This window comes from Rhineura floridana, chromosome 7 (genome assembly GCF_030035675.1).
Source record: "Rhineura floridana isolate rRhiFlo1 chromosome 7, rRhiFlo1.hap2, whole genome shotgun sequence".
In the NCBI taxonomy this organism is placed as follows: domain Eukaryota; kingdom Metazoa; phylum Chordata; class Lepidosauria; order Squamata; family Rhineuridae; genus Rhineura; species Rhineura floridana.
The window spans coordinates 55,594,426-55,608,202 of record NC_084486.1 but is presented as its reverse complement, the minus strand read 5'-3'; the positions used below and the strand labels follow the sequence as shown (position 1 = coordinate 55,608,202).

The 13,777-nt window shown below is 37.4% G+C and overlaps 1 pseudogene; it reads right to left on the bottom strand.

The window, feature by feature from the left end:
- Nucleotides 1-799: 799 nt before the first annotated feature.
- LOC133389548 (uncharacterized) lies at nt 800-2,424 on the bottom strand (annotated as a pseudogene).
- Nucleotides 2,425-13,777: the final 11,353 nt, after the last annotated feature.

The window sequence follows — 13,777 nt, the reverse complement described above, 5'->3', positions numbered from 1 at the left end:
AGTATGATAACCTCAGTTTCATCATTTTAGCTTCTAGTGATAGTTCTGGTTTAATTTGTTCTGCCACCCAATTATTTGTCTTTTCCACGGTCCATGGTATGTGCAAAGCTCTCCACCAACACCACATTTCAAATGAGTCAATTTTTCTCTTATCCACTTTTTTCACTGTCCAATTTTCACATCCATACACAGAGAGCAGGAATACCATGGTCTGAATGATCCTGACTTTAGTGTCCAGTGATACATCTTTGGATTTGAGGACCTTTTCTACTTCTCCCATAGCTGCCCTCCCCAGTCCTAGCCTTCCTGATTTCTTGACTATTGTCTCCATTTTGGTTAATGACTGTGCCAAGGTATTGATAATCCTTGGCAAATTCAATGTCCTCATTGTCAACTGTAAAGTTATATAAATCTTCTGTTGTCATTACTTTAGTCTTCTTGACATTCAGCTGTAGTCCTGCTTTTGTGCTTTCCTCTTTAACTTTCATCAGCATTCTTTTCAAATCATTACTGGTTTCTGCTAGTAGTATGCTATTGTCTGCATATCTTAAATTATTGATATTTCTCCCTCCAATGTTCACACCTCCTTCATCTTGGTCCAATCCCGCTTTCTGTATGATATGTTCTGCTTATAGATTAAACAAATAGGGTGATAAAATATAACCCTGTCTCACACCCTTTCTGATGGAGAACCAATCGGTTTCTCCATATTCTGTCCTTAGAGTAGCCTCTTGTCCAGAGTATAGGTTGTGCATCAGGACAATCAGATGCTGTGGCACCCCATCTCTTTTAAAGCATTCCATAGTTTTTCATGATCTACACAGTCAAAGGCTTTGCTGTAATCTATAAAGTACAGAGTGATTTTCTTCTGAAATTCCTTGCTGCGTTCCATTATCCAACGTATGTTTGCGATATGATCTCTGATGCCTCTTCCCTTTCTAAATCCAGCTTGGACATCTGGCATTTCTCATTCCATATATGGCAAGAGCCTTTGTTGTAGAATCCTGAGCATTACTTTACTTGCATGGGATATTAAGGCAATAGTTTGATAATTACTGCATTCCCTGGGATCCCCTTTCTTTGGAATTGGGGTGTATACTGAATGCTTCCAGTCTGTGGGCCATTGTTTAGTTTTCCATATTTGTTGACACATTTTTGTCAAAATTTGGACAGATTCTGTCTCAGCAGCTTGTAGCAACTCTATTGGTATGCCGTCTGTTTCTGGTGATTTGTTTCTTCCAAGTATTTTAAGTGCAGCTTTCACCTCACATTCTAAAATTTCTGGTTCTTCATCATATGGTTCCTCCTTGAATGAATCTGTCATCCTGGCATCTCTTTTAAAGTTAGGGTGAGACTAGATACAGACATCTATTCTGCATCCTTAAATATGAAACTGCAAAACGTTTAGAAGAAAAGGGTGGAAACTCAGAGAAAGTGAGCATGCATTGGAGGAAAGCACTTTGGGAGAGGAGCTTTTGAAGAGAAGTACAGGGGGAGTGTTCTACACCGCTCACCCATTAACCTCTTTTATTTAAAAACTGCATTGTCCTCTTTTTTTCATGTGGCAGTTTCGTTTTGAACACACAGATTGGTCATCGTCTTGTATAGTTTGACCTTTATTTTTGTCTGCTCCAGTCATATTGACTTATTGAATTCTGTGAAGCCAATAATTTGTTTCTTGTGAACACATTTTTGAGCAACCGAAAAGACGACTGTACACATGGACATCACCAAATGGTCAATATAGGAATCAAATTGATTATATAATCAGTAGCAGAAGATGGAGAAGTTCCATACTTTCTGCGAAAACAAGACCAGGAGCAGACTGTGGTACAGATCATGAACTGGTCGTATCGAAAATCAGAGTAAAGCTAAAGAAGAACAACAAAGCAATCATAATGCCAAAATACAATTTAAATAACATCCCAGAAGCATATAAAGATCAAATAAGGAACAGGTTTGAGCCTTTAAACTTAGTTGATAGAGAACCAGAAGAACTGTGGAGTGAAGTCAGAGACATTATCAGGGAAGAATGCAAAAAGACAATATCTCTAGTTAAAAAGAGAGAAAGACCTCAATGGATGTCTGAAGAAACTCTTAAAATTGTTAAAGAGAGAAGGAAAGCAAAAGCAAAAGGAGATAGAAACACAGTCAGAACACTAAAAGCAACAATACAGCGATTAGCACGTAAGGACAAAGATAACTACTACAATAGTTACTGTATAGAAATAGAAGAGGGTCCCAAATCCAAATGAATGAATCTGTCATCCTGGCATCTCTTTTATAGAGTTCTTCAGTGTATTGCTTCCATCTTCCTTTTATTTCATCTCGGTCAGTCAGTGTGTTCCCCTGTTGATTATTCAACATCCCTACTCTTGGTTTAAATTTCCCTTTCATTTCTCTAATCTTTTGGAACAGGGCTCTTGTTCTACTCTTTTTGTTGCCATTTTAATAGTTTTTTAGTCAATGGAAGCATAGCAGTTTACAACTGGCTTTTTCCTAAACAGATAATTGGAAGTCTTAAAATACCTTCTGTTACCACATATGACTGATCCTTTAACTTCTCATATTCCCACTGAATATATTTGCCCCCTGGTTTTTTAAATTACCACAGAAGGCTTCTTGAGTGTCTGCTTTGGAATTAACCAGTACAACTGTTTAATTTTCAGAAATCCAATGAGATAGGGGCCAAGAGACAATTCACTAATGTCTGCTAATGTCAACATTTTTGTAGATAATACTCCTTTTTGTGATTGGATGTGATTGAACTAAATGAGTTTGTCTTTGTTTTGGTATTGTGTTCATAGGTGGGCTACTAAATTATCATTACTAAATTGCTGAATTATTCCTTCAAATGTGTCATCCTCTTTTTAAAAGTTATTGATCAGATAATTTTTCACCCTTTTTACATGCTTGGAAAACACATGCACAAATCCTGTGCTTTCTATATCCATTGCATTGTATGCACAAATGGAGTTGCAAGTTTTATCTATAAAGCCCTATATAGCTTACCTCAATCATACATTTGACCTTGCCTCTTTCTTATGGTTTATGATAACTGCAATCGATTAATGACCTAAAATGTCACCTCATGCTGTGTACCCAACCGATCACTGTGTTCTGTAGGAGAGGGTCTCCTGCAGATAGCATCCTATCAGGAGATCCATTTTGCATGATATCAGAATCAGGCCTATAGCGTGGCAGCACCTATCATTTGGAACTCCCCCGCATTTCATATAAGATAGGCACCTACTCTATTGTCTTTTCAGTGCCTGCTAAAGATGTTCCTCTTTCAACAAGCCTTCTAAAATCTTTATCACAGTTAATATCTGTCTTGGACTTGAATTTATTTTATTCATGGGCTGTGGCTGTTTTAATATGTAATTAAAATTTAAAATGTATTTACATTTAAAATGCAACAACAACAACAATGATAATAATAATGATAATAATAAATATTGCCCCCGTTTACCCTGAGGTCCCAGGAAGGTTTACAACAAGCTTTACAACAATCTAAAATGCATCCTTAAAAACAATTTAAAACAACTTTTATAACTTTTCTAAAATTGTTTTATATATACAATTGCTTTATTAACTGTGTTTATATATGTAACTGTGGTCTATTTGTTGTCAACATATTATGAATTGCTTCAGGATGTCTCATGGGAAGCAATTCCTAAATGAAATAAGTAAGTAAATAAATGGACATATAAATGGACTTTTTAGCACTAGTGCCTTTTATATATCCAATAGAATCAACACAGTGAGCGAATTAGGTGTTTTCAGTGGCTATTCCCCAGTGTTGGAATTTCCTTTGGAGATTTCCAAGGTTCAAACCCAGGTATGCCCCAGAGCTGATGAAATATAGTACCCTTCTTCATGCATTCAAAAGAACACATGTGGACAAAAAATGTGTGTGGGGATAAGGTATATACTACCCTTCCCCAACATCCTGCAGGTACCAGGTACACCCACTCCATCTCTAATCTTACTGCACTTAATAGTGCAGTCTAGTGATGGGCTCCATTTCTGCAGTAATCAGATTTGCCATTGGATTAATTATTATTCCTGATTCTCTCTATCTTTGCAGAGAGAATTTTGAAGTAGCAACTCTCCGGTTTCTAATGCATTCTTCTTTTTGCCCGATTCATTTTTTTAATTCGCTTTCAAACATGGACAGTGTGAGCGATACTTTTATCCAATCTTCTTTCTATGTGAGCTCTTCAAATGTGTATTCCCTTTCACTGATGTCAGTGAAGTGTTGATTGTAACTGACAGACAGAAAGCAGCAGGGGGGAATGAGGTGTTGATTGTAAGCAGCAGGGGGGGTGACACTGACTTGATTATCTGCCTTAATCTGCTCTGCAAATGCCCTTGAAAAAGAATGTAAACAGGCAATCATTACAGAGTTCAGAATAAAGATCGATACCAGTGGAGACTCGTGAATAAATAGCGATTGTAACACTGATAATTCTCTGCAAAGCAATTTTTTTTAAAAAAAATTAAAAATTGGAGGAGATTGGAAAAATGAAAAGATATTGGAAGATAAAGGAATCAGATCATTAATGACCACCAGTGGGCCACACTTAAAAACAGAACGCAAAAAAGGAGAGGATTCCATCCCTAGTACAGTCTGAAGGGGGATTCTAACCCTACATGGTTGAATGTGCACAGAAGCCTCTTCTTTATGAGGAATCCTGAAAATGCATAGTTCCAAAATGTGGGAAGGTGTCTAAGTGTATTGAGTCAAATACACTTACAAATCTCTTCCAGATTTTGTCATTGAAAATGGGAAAATCGAGCATGGGACAGGCAGGAAAGGTTATAGGTGGGAGCAGCGTATGTGAGTTGTTCCACTTAAACACATTATACCTACACGTGTTCTTTGGAATTAATAAATAGGTCTTCTCTCCTTCAGTATCTTATTAAAAAACAAAACAACAACACTTGATTTGCATTTTTAATGTCTTTAAATTGTTAATACTTTAAAGTTGTGATCACTCAAAGCCTATGTTACAAATGTAAGAAAACTAATTAGATACAATAATAAAACAGATACTTCTTGTAAACATGTTTCTCGATTAATATATTTCAGTCGGAAAACCTGTAATAATACAAATTGTCTTATCACACAGTGCTTTCTAATAGAGCATGATATAGAAAATCTGACAGTGCTCAGCTATAAGTAAAATCAGCTTTTCAAAATCTGCTCTGCTATGTGCAGTAAATAATTGTTGATGCCCAAAATGAATAAATCAAAACTCCTGTCTAAAAGTGCTTGAGTTTTGCAATAACAGCTGACAAAGGGAATACCCTTTTGCAAGTAACATATAAGTGTGAAAGAAAACACTTTTCAGTTGACCTACTCTAAAAGTCATTAGTTAGCAAGCAGTATGCTGACAACATGGGAAAAAAGGAAGCTTCCAGAGCTTTTTATTAGTTTTTCATAAGAATTACATTTAAAGCCAGGACCCGTTTATGCAGTTATCTCCCCAATTATCTAATGGACTCCTAATTATCTCTTATTGCAATGTCTTGGCGGTACCTGGTTTATTTCAGCTATAAGCTCATCAAATGCATTGTTCCTACTGAAAGTTTTACATGCCAAGTTGCTTGTTAATGAAGATAGATGTTTTCTGTCATTTAAGATCAAGTCAATTATATATGTACCTGGGATAAAAGGATTCTTGCTACTCCTATAAACATGATGGCATAAATAAATTCTGACTTCGGTTAACAGATGTGTTATTTCATTCATTGAGGTCTTACTTAGAGGAAGATGCACATACATACACTGGAATAAAGACAGGGGAGTGGATTTATAGCAGGCCACAAGTGTACTGCGTATCTGCAGGATATTCAACTCAACTCTGAATGTCTGGTGGTGGACCATAAATCTGCACATAAAAAGGGATAGCACACTCTAAGGTCCTGCCCTTATCCATGGAAATTCCACCCTGGATATGATCTGGGCACAAAATAATCTGCCCCAGTTCTATCTCTTCAAAGCCACACCCTTAAAAGGAGTGTTTTAGAGAGTAGTTGCTGCCCCAAGTACCCTTGAGTTGCTAATTTCCACTCTGCCTCTCAAGGGATTCTTCTAGGGACTTTCAAAACAAACTCGATTCTTCTAGGGACTTTCCAACATGGGCAGCACTAATAGCAGATGGTATGGTGGGCACTGTCACTCACCTGACCCACTGCTTGATCACATCATTGCTGTGAGGGGGAGGGGCAAAGTGGCAGCATGGTTGGCACAGTGCAAATGCACCAGGAGAGTCAATCTGGTGCTTCTGCCAATGTGTTTGCACTGCGCCAACCTCTCTGCCAACTCACCCCGCCACCTCTACCACCTGATAGTAGCAGTGATGTGATTGACTAGAGATCAAGTGCTACCCTGCCATGCTGGCCACAAGGCAGCACCTTAGGGAAATCCCAACAACTCCCCATGATGCTCAGTGTGTAATTACTTCCTTCCCTCAGTCCTTGTCAGGGAGCTGCTGGATCTGTGTGCATCTCCACCAAGAGGTGAACCACTGAACTACAATGGTGGCAGCTTTTCAGTGAAGACCCTTCTGGGCTTGGACTGATTCTGGACTGACCCAGACTGGGCATTTTAATTTTATTTATAGATATATTTGTATACTGCAATTTCATAAAAAAGTGGTTTACAACAATTATACACACACACACACACAATCAAAATCACATATCTTTTTTTAAAAAAACAAATTGTTGGATGCTGCTGGACAGGAAGACATATAAGAAGAGGGCTTCTTACTCCATCTCAAACAACAAGGTCTCTCTGAGCTATGGGCAGGGTGGCCAGTTCTACACTAGAAAGTCAGATTCAAAGTTTGTAGCTGCATGGGTTTCATGTTGGCAGACATCTTCTCTATGTTCATAGCAGCCAACAAGTCAGATCAAGTAGGGAAAAACAAATTCTGGAATAATTTTACATCCCGGAGTTGATGTTCAGTTTTTCCTTTTCTTTTGGTGCTCTTATACTTAGCAGTAGTTTGACAGCTCTCAAAGGAAACTTTTAGAACATGAAAGAAACCATGAAGACCAACCATATGGCAAATCATCACAGTGTGGCTTCCATGAATAACCCCAATGTAGATTCATAAGTGACTTGAAAATTAGCTTGCATTCTCAAAATATGCTGATAATTGACTTCATCAAGTGAATTATTTTGAGTCTCCTCTTTTGACCTTGGAGAAAATACATTGCACTTTGTGCAAATATATCACATGAATAATATCAAAATTAACTCCAGCGCTTACATTAAATTACAAGAATGGAGTGCTAGAGAGTAGTAAATCTAGTTTTTTACATACAACAATGTTCTATCCATGTTTACTCCTATATAAATTAAAATTATTCCCAAATAATTATGCATTGGATTGCATCTTAAATCTTTGAGCTAAATAACAGAATTGTTAAACTGGAAGAAACAAGAATGAAATTTGGTCACACATAGTTTGAAGAAAGATGATCTGCACACACATCCCTGACAAATATTCCAGTATTGTCCAGATTTTAGTATGCCAGCAAATGAAATGAAAATGCATGCAATCCAAAATGTTTCCGTATCAAGTTCAGTTGCCAGCATCAGAAACTTTGACCCAGATGGACACCATATTTTGTCCTTAACAGAATGTAGATTAATATTTTACCATTCCATCAAATTATTTTAAAAAAAATGCTTTCAGCAAATCCACTGCACATTCAACCAGGAGATATAAATTTATTCATTTATAGGCCTCCTTTCATGAGATGTTGTGAATGCAGATTACAACATAAACCCCCAGTTCTCACAGGGAACAAGCAGATGCTTATGAGAAGCCAGCAAGTAGGACCCAAGAGCAACAGTGCTCTCACCACTTGTGATTCCCATCAAGTGGTATTCAGAGGCATACTGCTGCCAATAGCGGAGACAGACATAGCCATCATGGGTAGTAGCCACTGACAGACGTATCCTCCATGAAAAAGTCTGATCTTCTTTTAAAGTCATACAACTTTGTAGTCATCATTACATCTTGTGGAACAATTTTCTCATCTGCCAATTTCTTTCCCACTTTCCTACATTTCTCCCAATTCCCAACTTGTGAAATGTGGGTGGCAGAATGAAGGGAAATCAGTAGCTGAAAGAAGCTGTGGGCTATCTCTAGGTTTTTTTACTTTGCACTGAAGGCTTTAGAGCATTCTTACAGCCTGCATTGCTGATGGGAATTCTGGGAACTGCAGAAGGGTCATAGCTCAGTGGCAAAGTAAGGACCTAGATTCAACCCCTGGTGTCTCCAGGTAGGACTAGGAAAAGGTTCCTTCCTTAAACCCTGGATAGCTGCTGCCAGTCAGTGTAGATAAAACTGAGCTAGATGGACCAATTGTCTGACTCAGTATAAGTCTGCTTCCTAGGCTTCTACCTGTATTTTTCAAATTCTTTCTAATCAATAAGTGTACTACACTTTCCAAAATTGGGGTCATCAATAAAGGCACTATCTTTTGCTAGATGAAAGTGCTGGAAGTGTCAGTGTTGATTAATATGGAATTCTAATACTGGCATAGGTATTCAAAATATTATTATTATTATTATTATTATTATTATTATTATTATTATTATTATTATTATTATTATTGTTGTTGTTGTTGTTATTAATATAATAATAATAATAATAATAATAATAATAATAATAATAATAATAATAATAATGTAACATGACAGAAAATACAGACCTAACAAAGTTGATGCTTGAAAATACATGGTATTAACTAGATTACAAATTGCCTAGTGTTGTCAAGGAATCTGTTATTCTGACAATGCTCTTCTAGCATTGAAAAGTATCCTAGCTAGAGGCACCATTTGAGACCTTACGTAACCACAAACAGCTGTATTTCAGAAACATTTCCCAGAGAGTTGCACACTTAACATGCAAGAAAAGAATACTTAATTTCCAAACATTAAATTTAAGATCCTTACCATTCTGTCTAACCAATATTGTTGGTGCTCAGTTAAATGGTTTGCTGCTAAATGGTTTGTTGCTAAAGATGACTGGTTAATTGGAAGTTACATCCATGTACTCCATTAGCTGAAGTTAAGCAGTCAGAAATAAATCAGAAATGAGTACCAACTGAAGAACAGTACAAGGGACACAAACATCAGGAAGTGCTGTCCCTTCTTCATGTGAAGTCTGATGCCACAGTCTTAGTGCATCATGTTTTTGTTATTTTATAGTTATGCACACTTGCTAATATTAACAGTTATATTGTTAGGTTGATATTGTGGGTTTTGGTGAGATAACATGGTGTTGTTTGGCTCAAACAGGGTTAGAATCAGTGTTGTCAACAGAGATCACTAGATGATCCATGAATGTAGATATGAGCATCTGCCAAGCGCAATTGGCCAGCATCCTGATGGCCTCAAAACATGCAGGTGGGAAGGATACCTTCTGGCATTATCTCCACTGGTAGGGGACAGTGGAAAGCCTTGAAACTTTCCAGGGTGTTTTGAGGGCAGAGTGGGTCTGAGCTGGTCTGGGATCTGCTGGATCCTGAGCTGGTCTTGCTATTGTCTCATAATGGCATCAGGCCCACTCGGGACCTGATTGCTGCACCAGCCTTGAACTGGCACAGGATTGAGCCTAATTGCCCTGTTCTCCCACCTCTGCTACAGCTGCCATTGGATGTAGTAGTGGCTCTGCCACTCCACAAAAACCCACCAACGTGTGTGTGTGTGTGAGCATTTTGAGGGCACTCTAATATACCACACATTTTCTTAACAGAGGTCCAGAATTTTAACAGTGCAAACTTGGTTTTGCCACACAAAATCTGAGGACTGATTGTAGTCATCACCATCATTTGTAGGCCCCAAATTCTGTATACTGATAAAAGATGCAACTCCTGAAATTATATTTAGTTCCTATGTGTAAAATAATTACATGCCTTGGGAGTGGGGTTTTTTTTTTTTGTATTAATATGCAGAAAGTCATCCATAAAACCAATACAGCAGAACAGATTTCATACTTATGTATCCTGCTGATTGCATTGCTGCATGTTATCTTCTATGTCCCACACTGTAAGTTAAACCATGGAGATCCACTACATCTTTTGACATACCTATTGACAATTACAGTACATATTTCTTTCTAAGAAGATTGTGTTAAACTCTTGACTTTTTGGAAGCTTGTGATACTCCTTGAGATGCACAGTCCTTCAGATTTATCATTAAAACCAAGTAATCTACACAAATCATTTCCCAATGTTATTATTCACCCTTTAACTGTAAGACAGATAACCACAGTATCCTGGATAAGCTTCAGCTTGCATCTGTGTGACAGATGAGAAATTCGATTGGACAGGTTGCATCTATGATAGACAGAAGTAATATCTCCAGCAACAGGAGTACTCAACCATTTACATCTCTATAAAGTTAACACCTTCCAAGTAAACAGGTTTATGAAAGAAAAGAGTTACAGAAAAACTCACAAAATGATGTATGTATGTATGTATGTATGTATGTATGTATGTATGTATGTATGTGTCTGTCTGTCTGTCTGTCTGTCTGTCTGTCTATCTATCTATCTATCTATCTATCTCATACCCTACAGTCAGCTTCACAGAAAGCTAGTACAGATTTTCACATTCACTAATCTGCATTAGAAATACCACTGAAAAACCGATATGCTTTCCTGTATCAATAATCAATTGCATTAATGCCCATGCATTCAGATGCAATACTGCAGACTTTCCTGCAATAGGTGGTCCATGGTTGTTCCTCTGTCATATGCCAAGCCCCCTGTCTCCTTCACACCCAATAGCACATACACAAACCTGTGTATGCATGGGGATTTTTTAAAAAAAGGTATACGTTTCTGCGCTCTTCCAGAAAACCACACGAAAAGCAAATGACTGTTATGGACCAATCACTGAAAAGGGATGGATTTAGGGCTAACACAATTTAGGGGGGGAAAAGCCCACATGTATGTGTGACACTGAATTCTGTTTGTTTGACTGTTTGAATTAATAACATATTTTGTTTAATTAAGCTTTCTTTGCATAGTCAAAATAAAAAGAAGTATTAGGCCTGTTTTACTGTTTTGAATTCATAGTAGAAATGTATTGAGAATCACATTGCTTGTGCTAAAATGCTGACGGTTAATTTACTTGTGTGTGTGTAAAGAGAAATGCTAATTTGCTGAATTGTAGAATCATTGTTTGTTTAAAGCTGTGTCTGCAAAATAGATAACTGTATTCTCACAGGCTTTTAGTTGCAAATGCACCTGTGTCGAAGAAAGTATTAGACTATGTTGCAAACTATGTTGCACATGTACAAGGTCAATATGAACATAACAAGTGTGAAAAACAATCTCCTAATATGGTTACCAGGAGGAAATGGGCATGGATTAATGATGTAGTTATGATGTAGATGTGATGAAATTGATGCATGAATAATTAGTAAAATAAAGCTTATAAAAAGGCCAGCACAGCAGAGTTTGTCAGAACTGGCTTGGCCCTTCTCCACGTGCACATGTTAGAAATAAATATACTCTATCCTCCATCTTGTTTCGTTCGTTCTTGAGCTCTATTGGGTGAGTATTGGGAGCGGATCCAAGCTACCAGAATCCCTAAAAGGGACTGGGGCGTATTGTTTATAACATATGGATGCTTGATAATTGGGTTTTCACAATAATTCGACCACAAACAGGACATGTATGGATCTCAAGGCCACCAACTGAATATGGAAAATGAGGATGTTGCGGTTAGGTATGGATGGGCCCCCAGTTTCAGCTACAGCAGTATTAATGAACTTTCTGTGGGGGCTAAATGATGGCAGATAGGACTCCCTCTACCCACAGTTCTTTCTCTGATCTCTGTACAATTCCTCTCTCACAGCTGCTTTTCATATTGATAATGAACTCAGAACTCTCCAATGATCCAGTGGGAATCTTGAATTAAAAATTAAGGGTGTTATCCAATGTTACTCATACTCAGAGCACTCTCAGTATGACTATTGTTGGGTATCACCAGCTTTAGAATTCTTTCTCCTCTCATCGGGAAAGGTTTTTTTGTGGGGTGGAGGGAGAAATGTTAAATGTGTTAAATCTACCCTATGGAGTTTTAAAAGAATCCTTTGAAGGAGAGCTGTGGACAAAGCCAAGAGACTATGTATTCAAGTTACAGTTAGATTTGAGTTTTAACTATATGGTTTTTAAAAGACTGATGCCGGCATCCATTTTTATTTTTTAAAGTTTTTTTTAGGGCCCAGAGTTTTGAAGAGAAGGTTGCCACTTAATTTTGCCAGAATGCCTCTGAGACTGATGTAGGACCCAGAAGCATTGTAGAGACATGGATGGTGGTGGCTGCAGCAGTGACTTTGCTTGGCACTTGCTTCCCTTTTTAATGTCTGACTGCCAGTTTCCACTCATATCTGCTACAGCATGCAATGTTGCTGCTGTTCATCCCATCATCCCTGTGGTAAGCTTGCTGGGCCTGTGCATAAGGATAATGGAAGGGGGGTGTTGTGGGTAGAGTGGTTGGAAAGCATCTTGTCTAGGTCTCCATTAAACCTAATGCTGGCCTTGCATATATTTGATGTAGTTTGTCATTATTAGAAATCAGGGAATTATCTGTCTGTCTGTCTGTCTGTCTGTCAGAAGAAGAAGAAGAAGAAGAAGAAGGCTTCCTGTATATGGAAAACTATTTAGAACCATCCCCTTATGTTTAGCAGTTACAAAAGTGTGTTTCCAATTACGCTCTCCCACTCATTTTGCTCATTTCTTGTGACTCAATGGTTTGTCTTCACCTTGCTTATGCTTATGCTTATTCTTCTTTCCTTCCTTGAATATCCAGTTTTTCTTCTCACATCTCTCATTGGTTTAGGAAAACAACGTATTCTGTCTTGTGAAGCACTTGGCCTCTTCAATTCATAATGACATTTTACCTTTCATTTACTTTAAAAAACATTGTTTCCTCCAAAAAATTTCAACACATTAACTTTTGCTCCTTTGGGCATTTTTCTACAGCTTTTTGCATCTATTACACTGTCACTAATACAGCTGTTGCTATCCAATGGGCCAAAACACAAAGAACCAGGCTGTGTCTGGGCTAATAGTCAAAATATTTGTTCAAGCTGTCTCCCGATATAAAATAATGCATAATTTAAACCAATACTATAGGGAAGAAACATTTTCAAATTGCCATCCAGCAACATGCTCTAACAAATTATATGGAATAATGCAGAAAGAATCCATTGCTTCCCCAATCAAAAGATGGTCTTGGAATGTTTTGAAATATAAGAGTATTTATACAGTGCTAATTTATCAGATAGTGCTAACTGTAATCAATTAATAAGTTTAATCTGTATGATTAAGTTAATTTATTTCTTAAACCTTAAGTAGCAAATAGTGGGTCTATGTATATATCTTGACTTCTTGGTTTGCTGTACTTTGCATAGGTAGATAAAAGGAAAATGCAAATGTTATATTATTTTTGTTGTTTTATTGAAACATGCTTAACTATACATTAAAATATACTTTCCTGAACAAGCAATTATTTATTTATTTATTATCAAGTTAACATTCTGAAAAGGAAAGAGTGCAAAGAATTCCATGAATGGGAGCAGGTCTACCTCTACCTCTCCCCTCCAACACACATTGACAATAAATTTAGAACTACAAAGATTGAAGTGCTAAATGAAATGAGAATAATGCAAGATGAGGCAGGCAATGAATTGGATCCCCAATTGCCATAACTATTTGAAAAATCTAAATGAATG